The sequence below is a fragment of the Gracilinanus agilis genome, chromosome 2 (assembly GCF_016433145.1).
Source record: "Gracilinanus agilis isolate LMUSP501 chromosome 2, AgileGrace, whole genome shotgun sequence".
Taxonomy (NCBI): Eukaryota; Metazoa; Chordata; class Mammalia; order Didelphimorphia; family Didelphidae; genus Gracilinanus; species Gracilinanus agilis.
In genome coordinates this window covers 496,836,012-496,847,182 of record NC_058131.1, presented here as the reverse complement: position 1 = coordinate 496,847,182, position 11,171 = coordinate 496,836,012, and the positions used below count along the sequence as shown (strand labels likewise).

Below are 11,171 nucleotides of genomic sequence, written 5' to 3'. Positions count from 1 at the left end.
GCGCGGGGGGGGGGGTTGAAGGGGAAAGGGGAGCATGAATCATGTAACCATGTTAAAAATGAATATTAATAAATGTTAAAAAAAATGATATCTACCTTCAGAAAAAAACTGAAAGAGTTTGAATGCAGATTAAAATATATTTCATCTTCTTTTCCATTTTTTGTTTGAAGTATCTTCCAGTTGTCCATCAAAAAATATTATTCTTGCTATGTACAACATTCTCGTCAATGAAATTATTAATTGTTTTTATGATTTGTTCTTTGATTTTGGAAAATCATATTATTTAATTTCCAATTGATTTTTGATTTGCCTATCAATGTACCCTTACTAATTATTATTTTATTGCATTATGATCTGAAAAGTTTGCATTTATTATTTCTGCTCTTTTGCATTTGTTTGCCATGTTTCTATGCCCCAGGACATGGTCTATCTTTGTGAATGTTTCATGTGATGTTGTAAAGAAAGTGTATTCCTTTTTGTCCCTATTCTTCTCAGCATATCTGTTAACACTAATTTTTCTAAAATTTCATTCATATATTTTACCTCTTTCTCACTTATGTTTTGTTTTGATTTAACTAGATGTGATAGAGAAAGAGTCAGGTCTCCCACTAGTATAGATTTACTATATATTTCCTCCTTGAGCATTGCAAGGTTCTCCTTTAGAAATTTGTATGCTATACCATTTGGTGCATACATGTTAAGTACTGATATTTGGTCATTGTCTATACTATCTTTTACCAGGATATAATTACCTTCCCTCTCTTTCAATCAAATCTACTTCTACTTTGGCTTTGTAAGATATTGTGATTTTAACTCCTGCCTTCTTTTTCTCAGTTGAAGCCCAAAAAATTTTGCTCCAGCCTTTTACTTTTACCCTTTGTGTGTCTTTCTGCGTCATGTGTGTTTCTTGTAAACTACATATGGTAGGATTTTGGTCTTTAATCCACTCTGCTATTTGCTTCTGTTTTATGGGCTAGTTCATCCCATTCACATTCGGAGTTATGATTGCCATCCATTTATTCCTCAACATTTTGAATTCCTCTCCTTCTTCTGCCCTTTCTTCTTTCACTATTTCCTTTTAAACCAGTCGTTTACTTTTAATCAGACCCACCTATCCCAACCTTCAGTTTACTTCTCCTCAAGCCCCCTCCCTTGATGTATCCCTCTTATTGTTTGTTAAGGGTCTTTTAAATTCCCTCCTCCCTTTCTTTTCCTCACTTTTGAATTTCCTACCCAACTACCCTACCTTGGTTTTCCCCCTCTTACTTTCCCCATAGGGTAAGGTAGAATTCAATACACCAATGGATCTAGCTGTTCTTCTTTCTCAGAGATGATTCCACTGAGAGTAAGGTTTAAGTATTGCCTATTAACACTCTCTTTCTCTCCTTCTAATAATAGTATGTATTCCCTCCCCTTCCTATGAGGCTCTTTGTGTAGTATAGATTATCCTATTTTCTTATTCCTTCAAGTTTCTCTTATTGCCATCTTCTATTCCCCCCTTTTCTTTTTTTGCATATCATCTTAAACAATTTAGTACCCCAACCTCTCCCTATGAATAATTCTTCAAATTACTATAATAGTGAGTACAATTTTTGAGAGTTACACATGCCATTTTTCCATATAGACATACAAGTAATTTGATCTTATCAAAGCCCTTAAAGAAGCAAATTTTAAAAAAAATTTCTTTCCCCTCTCTTTCTTATTTACCTTTTCATATGTCTCTTGTTTTTTGTGGTCAGATATCAAACTTTCCACCTAGTTCTGGTCTTTTCTTTAAAAACATTTGTACATCTTCTATTTTGTTGAATGCCCATACTTTCCTCTGGAAGTATATAGTCAGTTTTGATGGGTAGGTGATCCTTGCTTGTAGACCCAATTATCTTGCCTTTCTGAATACCATATTCCAATCCTTGTGGTCTTGTAGTGTGGAGGCTGCCAGATCCTGTGTAATCCTGATGTGTCTTCCTTGATATCTGAATTGTCTCTTTCTGGCTTCTTGTAGAATTTTCTCCTTAGCTTGGAAGCTTTTGAATTTAGCAATTGTATTCCTGGGGGTGGTCTTTGGAGAATTTAGTGTAGAGGGTGATCTATGGATTCTTTCAATGTCTATATTGCCCTCTTGTTTAAGAACATCAGGGTAGTTTTCTTGGATAATTTCTTGTAGTATGATATACAGGTTCCTGTTGATTTGTGGGTTTCCTGGCAGACCAATAATTTTCAAATTTTTTTTTAGACCTGTTTTCAAGGTCATTAATTTTCTCAGTCTAATATTTCATGTTTCCTCCTATTTTGTCAGTCTTTTGACTCTGCTTTATTAATTGTTAATGTCTTGCGAGATCATTGACTTCTACTTGCCCAATTCTTGTCTTTAAAGACTGGTTTTCCGCTATAATTTTTTGATTTTCCTTTTCCATTTGGTCTATCCTGCTCTTCATGGCTTCCAGCAAGTCATTTCTAGTCTTCAATTTGCTTATTATTTCATTTGATTTCTGTACCTCAATTTCCAAGTGTGAAATTTTGTCTTTTAAACTTATTTTCTTTTTTAACTATTTCCCACTTTTCTTGCCAAATCTCTTCCACCTTTCTCATGATCTCAGATTTGAACTCTTGAAGAGTTTGTAACCAATTTCCATTTTGGGGGGAAAGTTTGAATGTGTTTACTTGTTTGTCTTCTTCTGCTGTCCCCTCTGTGTTCTGGATTTTTCTCTGTAAAGTTATCAAGGGTTAGTGTCTTTTTCTTGTTCTTTCTGGTGGTTATTTCCTGGGTATTGCTTGCCATCACTATGCTGATTTTCCTTCTCAGTCAGAAATCTGAGGGAGGAGGGCAGTCTCTCTGTTTATGGAGTTACAGAGCAGTTTCTACCTAAGGCTTCTTTTCAAGTAGTCTCTAGTCTACTTTTGTCTCCTGCCCCATCACATTCTATCTCTGCATCCAAAGTCTTTAGCCTCCTGAGGGCTAAGGTCTTGCTGCTTTTAGGGGTAGGTCCCTGGTGCTCTTAGTCAGCTGCCAAGACCCTAGATATTGCTGCACACTTGCTGTAATTCTGACACAATGGGTCTGACTCTGGCATTGTAGGTGGGGAGGGGCAGGGTTGATCAGCTCATGATTTGGCGGGAGCTATTTCACCCCCTTATAGTGGAAATACCCAAATCCCATGTACCTTTGATTCTGTGTCTTATTGTGGAGTTTTTTCATTTATCTGGATTTGGTTTTTTTGTCCTTTTGGGGTGTCAGGTATTGGTCTGTGGTGATGATAGTAAGCTTCTAGTTACTACTCTGCAGGTCTCTTAACCCAGAAGTCAGAAAAATATTTAAAAAAAAAACAGAGTAGGCATACACGCACAAAAATTCAGTCTTTAAAAATTAGAATTGGGCAATTAGAAACTAATGACTTCACAAGACATCAAGAAACAATAAAACAAAATCAAAAGAATGAAAAAAAAGAAAAAATATGAAACACTTTGTTGAAGAAACAACTGACATGGAAAATAGATCCAGGAGAGACAATTTAAGAATTATTGGACTATCTGAAAGTCATGACTAAAAAAAAAATAATAATAAAGCCTATACATCATCCTATAGGAAATTATTCAAGAAAACTGATCTAATATTCTTGAACAGGTAGGTAAAATAGATATTGAAAGAATCCACAGACTTAATGCATTAAATCCCCAAATGACAATTCTCAGGAATGTTATAGCTAAGTTCATGACCTCCCAGTCCAAAGAGAAAATACTATAAGCAACTAGAAAGAAATAATTCAGGAATTGCTTAGGGCTCTGGAGCTCCTATTAGATGAAACCAACTATTCCCTTCTGTCAGAGGAGGTGTTGACTTTTTCCCTATCCTTGGGTGGTCAAGGTGAAGGCTAACTTCAGAGAGTACACTTTGAAGCAGTTCTGGGCTCTAGTTCAGCTCAAGGGGATTATCTCTCCCAGTACATGGAGTTATCTGGGCTTCTTCACTAAGCAATCAGAAGAAAGGTCCTATTTTCAGTATGTGGTTATGGCAGTGAACACCAAACATAGCCCCCTGGTGCTCAAGAGTTTCAATGAAGCACCTATGGACAAACTGCAGTACTTACAGCCAAGGGTGAAGACATGGACTTCCAGACTTCATTTAGCTTTGCTCCATACTACAGTCATGTTGGGGTTGTGGCTTTTATCAACTTGGGCATAAAGGCTGCTTCCTCTCCATCTATCTACCTCCATGCTTCTGCTGCTTTTCATTTGTGTCACGGGGCACTGAACCTTCATGATTTCACCTGCTAGGGGAAACTGAATAACCTAGAGTTAATCCATCTGCTCTATTTCCATACCATTTCCAGCAGGTCTGAGCTAATCAATAACATAGTGTGGAGGGCTCTGGAAGAACATGTCAAAGAAGTCCTGCTGGCCCACAGTTTCCTGAGCAGGAAAGGAGATGTATCTCCAGAGGAGAGTGCCCAGTGGCTGCAGAAAACTGTGGAAAGCTGAGTCATGTCTCACTTGGGCTGCAAAGGGAGCTTCATTGGAGCTGGAGCACTGGATCACCACAAAGTTTTTGTAGAAAATATGTCCTTTGGACCCCTGAACAGCATTTTCAAGAATTGTAACCCACTTCTTATTAGTGTCCAATGAGAAGGAGATTCCAAAGAGTGGAGAGAGATGATATTAACCAGATTTCCCGCAGTGATCCTGTTACCTCCTGTCTCTTGGAGAAGGGAGCAGATAATGCACCTGTCCACTTTCCCAAAAGCCTCCCCTCCCCTTCAAACTCCAGTTATTTTTCCCTTAGACAAAGGTATTTAAAATTCATATTTCAGGAAAAAATGCTAACTTTATCTCAACCATGGAGTATTTCCATTCATTTGCATTCTGGCTACCCCAACTATTTTTTAAATTTTGTAATGGTTTGTACATATGAATGGTTGTTGAAATTAAAGTGCAGTTATGTTCCAATTGTATTTTATTTCTTCCTTTTATAAACTATATAGTAAGAGTTCCTATAGTATCATATCATTCAGATAGTGATGGATTAGTACAATTTAATAAATGAGAACTCCATAGGAAACTAAGAGCCCTGGGTTCTTATAAAAGTTCTATGACTAGCTATATAGCCTGGAAGCAGTGAATTTATCTATTGTTGAAAGAATTAGATTATTTTTTTATTCTACAAAATGAACCTCCCCAAATCAATTTGATAATCTCTAAATCCTTTTCCAGTTTTTAATATTCCTATCCAAGCAGTATCTAAAATAGCTCTTAAAGTGAATTCTGCTTAATGTTCAGATTAAAGTGCTATGGACCTTCCTTAAATTCACAAATCAAAAAGAGTAAGCTAAGGGGATGCTTTCATGAACAGCTTTCCAATGAATCAGCTAGAAGAAGGAAAAACCTTTGAAAATATTCCTATGGTAAAAGAAAAATAAATTCAACATTGTTGATGTTGCCAGCATTCTGGGTAGAAGCAGCCCTTGTAAAAGATCAGATAAATAGCATTCCTTATCTGCTTTCACAAAATTAAACACCTAATCCCTTTTACAGTCATAGATTTGTACAATCAAATACTTCTCTAAGGATTTCCACTATTGAAAATGATGGTAATATTAACAGCAGGTGAGCACAGTTGAGGCTCCTACTGTCAGCATCACATGAGTGTATTGTAAAGTGATCATTTACATGATTCTGCTTCAGCATATGTCATATATGACATGTATGATATAAATATATAATAATTTAGCCTAGAGAAAATATCAGGCATAAATTAGCTCTCTCCTTTTAGTAATTTCTTGTTATAAGTAAAAACAAACAAAAACAAACAAAAACAAACTGTGAGCTTCTTGAGGTCAGAGCTTGTCTTTTGCTTCTTTCTTTTTCTCTTAGTGCTTAACATGGTGACTGGCCACATAATGGGCCCTTCTTAAATGGCTATTGCTTGATAGTCAAGAAGTTTCTTTGTTATGGTATTAAATCTATATGTGTAAACCATCTAAAACATTTTGAAAACTTCAACTGATATGTAAGTATCAGTTATGGTGATGATGAAGCCTAAAAATTATGACTGTCCTAATTCTTGAAAAAAGAGCTTTAATGAAATACAATTTTTAAATTTTGTCATGAACTATCAGCACACATACATACATGCAAGTAAATATGTATGTATGAAATTGTCAAGTTTGGATCTCATCTAAAATAGATAATTGACAAGTAACTAGTTTGAGGACATACACTGTAGCAGTAATTTTTAAAAATTTCCATTGCTTTCCACACTTCTTATTACTTTGGGAAAGTTATGGGTGTTAAACAATTTCTTGCTCATTTGTTTGCTTGTTGAATGTATGAATATTAGAGCAAAAAACTGAACTCTCAAATCTTAATATTCTTTACCAACCAGAAATGAAAATAAGTACTTCTGTTTTCCTGCTTCTTATTTCTTGAGTAAAATAAATATAAACTTTCCACATTACCTAATTTTGACAAATCCCTCATATTTGATTATATATGATGGACATTTAGCTTATTTGGAGCTAATTCTGGATCATGTATTCATATGTTATTAAAATTATTATTCTAACTTGTTTTAGGTTTATGCTTAGTTTTTCATACAGTTTACAATTCCTCATTGCCTATGATTAAACTGTCTTTCTACCCAAATGAACATTTTTGTAGAGTCCAGCTTACCGAATAACAATTTTCAGAGCAATTTGACCATAGCTTGAACATTTCTTAAAAAGTTAACTACTATAATCTTAAACTTTATGAAGAAATAATTCAACCAGGTTTTCTTAATAGTCCAGGTAGAGGAATTCTGCCTTCCAAAATTCCACTAGGCCATTGATTTGTGTGTGTGTGTGTATCACATTTCCAAAATAGTCTGTGTAAGAAAAGGATCATTGATATAACTTAAAATCACTGTTGTTGATGTTGTTTAGTCATATCTAACTCTGTGATCCTATATGAGGTTTTCTTGGCAAAGGGATTGGGAGTACTTTGCCATTTATTTCTCCAGTAGATTAAAGCAGACAGAGGTTAAGTGACTAGCCCATGGTTACACTGCTAATAAGTGACTGAGATCAAATTTGAACTCAAGATTGTCCTGACTGCAGGTCCAGAACTATATTGACTGAAACATCTAACTACCTCTAAATTAGAATCATTGGGAGTCTGAATGCTGACTCATCTACAACAGGCTCTTCTGTAAACTGAAAATTCATAAACTAAGGGATTAATATTATCTACCTGGTTTCTTTCATTAAAGGAAAATTTAAGTCGATTAATTATAATTCACGAAATAGTAAAAGTTAGGAAGCTTTTGGAGAGTGTCTTTTTTTGGCAGATTTGAAATAAGAACATATTTTTCTTATTTAAAAATTCAGCTTCAAAGATGTGGGTATCTTTTACCAAGGTGTTCCGAGCTTCCTTCTGGAATCAAAATTCATATTAGAGATCTGGAAATAATTTATAAATTAGGAAATATAGCAAAGAAGTTCTTCAGCATTGATCATATTTTCTGTCTCCAAAATACAAGAGAGAAAAATATCTTCATTTTTTATGCTTTTATGATATATTTTAAATACACAAAAAGTAAGTGATCTACATGTAATGTATCTGAATGTACATGAAAAGCCAACATTTTGTCTTTAAAATCTCAAAATTCCTATTGGGTTAAAAATATGATTTTGGTTATTGGATCAGAGGGGGAAATCTGAAATTTGTTATTTCTTAACCTTGACTGGATTGTCTTATTTATGTGTTTATAAAATTTTTGAAAAAAAATAGAAGCCTTAAAAACCCCAACATTCTTATCCTCAAATATTCTGAATTATACAGTATGATGATAAATGATATTTTGTACAGTGCTTTTGCACTCTAATATTTCATTTGAATTGTAACAATATTGTATGTATAAAAGGTATAATTAACAAATTTTCCAGATGAGGAAACTAGTGGCTGGAGATTAAATGGCTTCCCTAAGGTTATACCAACAGAACTAGATTGAATTAGAACTTGAACTTTGGAATAAGAAAGAAAAGAAATGGTTTTTAGTCCCAACTCTGTCATTTACTTATTATATGACTGTAAAAAATGCATTTCCATTTGACATCTCAATTTTATTGCCTAAAAACTGAAGATAACAATAATGACTTTACCTTATTTTCATGAAAAGAAGGATGAAGATGATGATGATGATAATTCCCTAAAATTCCTGGCCATGATCCCTGTCATAAAAAGACAGCTGGAATGACACAGCAAGGGAATATAAATCTATGTGATATATAGAATGGACTTTATGTGCCTTGAGTCTAATATGGTGTTTATGAAATTATGACTGGTACTCTGAAATATAAGTATATTGTGTTACACCAATATCACTGCTTGAATTAGCAACGTGGACAATTTGAGGCAACGCCCCTATATATATTTTTAATAAATGGGTTGAGTCCTAATCAAAGTATCAAAGCAGTACTTTATAGGATTCGATAAAATAATTAATTTTATGTTGAAAGTACCAAAGATGTAGAATATCAAAAGAATAAAAAGGCATGCATAAAAGGGGACTGACCCTTTTAAACCTCAAAATTATACTATAAAACAGCAATGTATGAAAAAAATAGATTTCCAAGACCATATAGTTATATGCTGGCCCTATTCATAGCTAATATGCTGAAATCTTGGAATACAAGACAGTATATTAAATGGCGCTATTTTGTGTTCTAATATCACAAGGGAGCAACTAGATGACACAGTGGATAGAGCACTGGGTTTAGAATAAGGAAGATTCATCTTTCTAAATTCAAATCTAGCTTCATATACTTACTAGTTGTGTGACCCTGGGCAAGTCACTTAGCCCTGTTTACATTAGTTCTTCATCCATAAAATGAACTGGAGAAGAGAATGACAAAAACATTCAGTATCTCTGCCAAGAAAACCTCAAATTGGGAGTCATAAAGAGTTGGACATGACTGAAATGACTGAACCACAATTACAAAAGGACAAGTTATAAGAGAAAAAAATTACTGATAACCCATCCCCTAAAAATATTTGAATGAAAATAATATAAAGTTGTCAAACCACAAGTGTACGTGAACTATGAAGGTTTTTCTAGTATCATATAAATACAATATCATAAAAAATGTGAAACAAAATGTACCAATTGTAGGCAAGGCTTTTAAATTCCACCTTGTTAATACTGAACTACTCCAAAATACATAATGGATTTAAACAAACAGAAGAAAAAATCACTAAAAATGTGCTTAATATTAATTTAATTAAATTCCTTATAAGATTAAGTAAAAGTAGAAATCAAAGAGTTATTGAAATCTTGAGAGAAACAAAAAGACCTGAATGCATTGCCAAGTTATACTTATTACAAATTTCCAAAGTACTATCTACAATAAAATTATTGGAACAATAATGCTAGTCATAAATGATTTTAAGGAGATTGAGCCATTCATACTGAAATTTAGAAAAGCCTTATATGAATATGGCAAAATGAATTCAACAAATAGATCAGCTAAATAAAAATATGAACATTTTGAAAATGTGAGTTTTGCTACAACCGTCATGAATGTAGGCAGAGTATCAACATATTTGACCTGGAATAAAAAAAAAATTAAGTTTCATGTCTGAATATGACAAAATTTGGTGACCACTGATGCCATAGAATCGGTATGGGGGAAGATGAGGCTTTGTAGGTGTGTTCCTATGGAAAGCCATCAAATACCACCAATAGCAGGAGTTTTAGGGAACTTATGGAAAGACTTCAGGAAATTATATCAATATTTAGCTGCTATGCACAATAAAAAAATCTGAAAATTATATCATCTAATTAAAAATTACAAAAAAGAAACATGGAGACTGAAATCCAGAAAATAAAAAAAAGTTAACAATTCTTATTAGCCTTAATCAAAACTTTACATTTATATAAGGAGTAAATGGAAGATAAGCAATTCAGTGTCAGTTAAAAAAACATCTTTATTACAGAGACTTGGGAATAAAAAAAAATTACAGAAGAGAGAATAATCAGAAAGAAAAAAGATACTGAAAATTTTTGTCTTCTATGTAGTCTAAAAGAATTCAACACAATGAAAACACAAACTGGATCAAATCTGATAATATGTTCGTGTTCCATGAATATAATGAATGATGGAAAATTCAGAGCAAGGAAGGTAACAACTTTAATTTCTCTGCAAAACAGGAAGGTAGTGAATTCAGATAAGCTCTATAATTATTTGCTTAAACACTATCAAGCAAAGAATGCATTAATAGCAAAGTACTTTATTAGTTTTTTATCTTACATGGGTCTAATCCTGTATCTCTTCAAAAGAAATCATATACTGATTATTAAAAAGATGAGAATATCAATGCCTCTTCCATATTTTTTTTAATTTTTATGTGAATATCCTATTTTTTATGCTAAAAAATTCTGGTAAGAACAGATTATATTGTGTGAGGAGAAAAAAAAGTAGTGTCAGGATGTCTTGCTACATGAGAAATAATTTATTATCAATTCAAAGATCAAATAAGTCACTTATAACATTTATACCATCTTTATTATCACAAAATTTTTGACTCAGCTCTTCACTCATCATTTTGCTAGAAATACATGAATAAATTCAAACATAGCAAGGAAGCACTGCAATATTTGAAGGTTAAATGGAAATATCCATTTAAAAACTGCAGCAAAATAATAATATCAAGAACAATCAAAGCATGGCACCTTCCATAGAGTAAGCTTAAACTCACTATGATTCTGTTTCCTCAAAATCATTATAATCCCTGATAATAGATGTGAATATGATTTTCTTTCTTTCTTTCTTTCTTTCTTTCTTTCTTTCTTTCTTTCTTTCTTTCTTTCTTTCTTTCTTTCTTTCTTTCTTTTTTCTTTCTTTCTTTCTTTTTTAAACCTTTGAATTGATTCTAAGTATTGGTTGCAACTAGCCAAATGGGTTTAAGTGGTTTGCCCAGGATCACACAACTAGGAAATATCCAAGGACAAATTTGAACCTTAGGACATCCCTTCTCTAGGATGAATATGATTTTCAGAACAAAATGACAATTATATATTAAAAATATCATATCAATCTCTCTTGAGAGTAATGAAATGAATATGATACTATGGTCTCCCTGAATATTTACACAAAGAATTTATTTCATCTCTTGGGAAGTTTCCACATTTTCAAAATATC

At 33.2% G+C, this 11,171-nt stretch overlaps 1 pseudogene; it reads left to right on the top strand.

The window, feature by feature from the left end:
- The window catches only part of LOC123234024, a 32,005-nt pseudogene extending 27,385 nt beyond the window's left edge, over positions 1 to 4,620 (top strand).
- Positions 4,621 to 11,171: the final 6,551 nt, after the last annotated feature.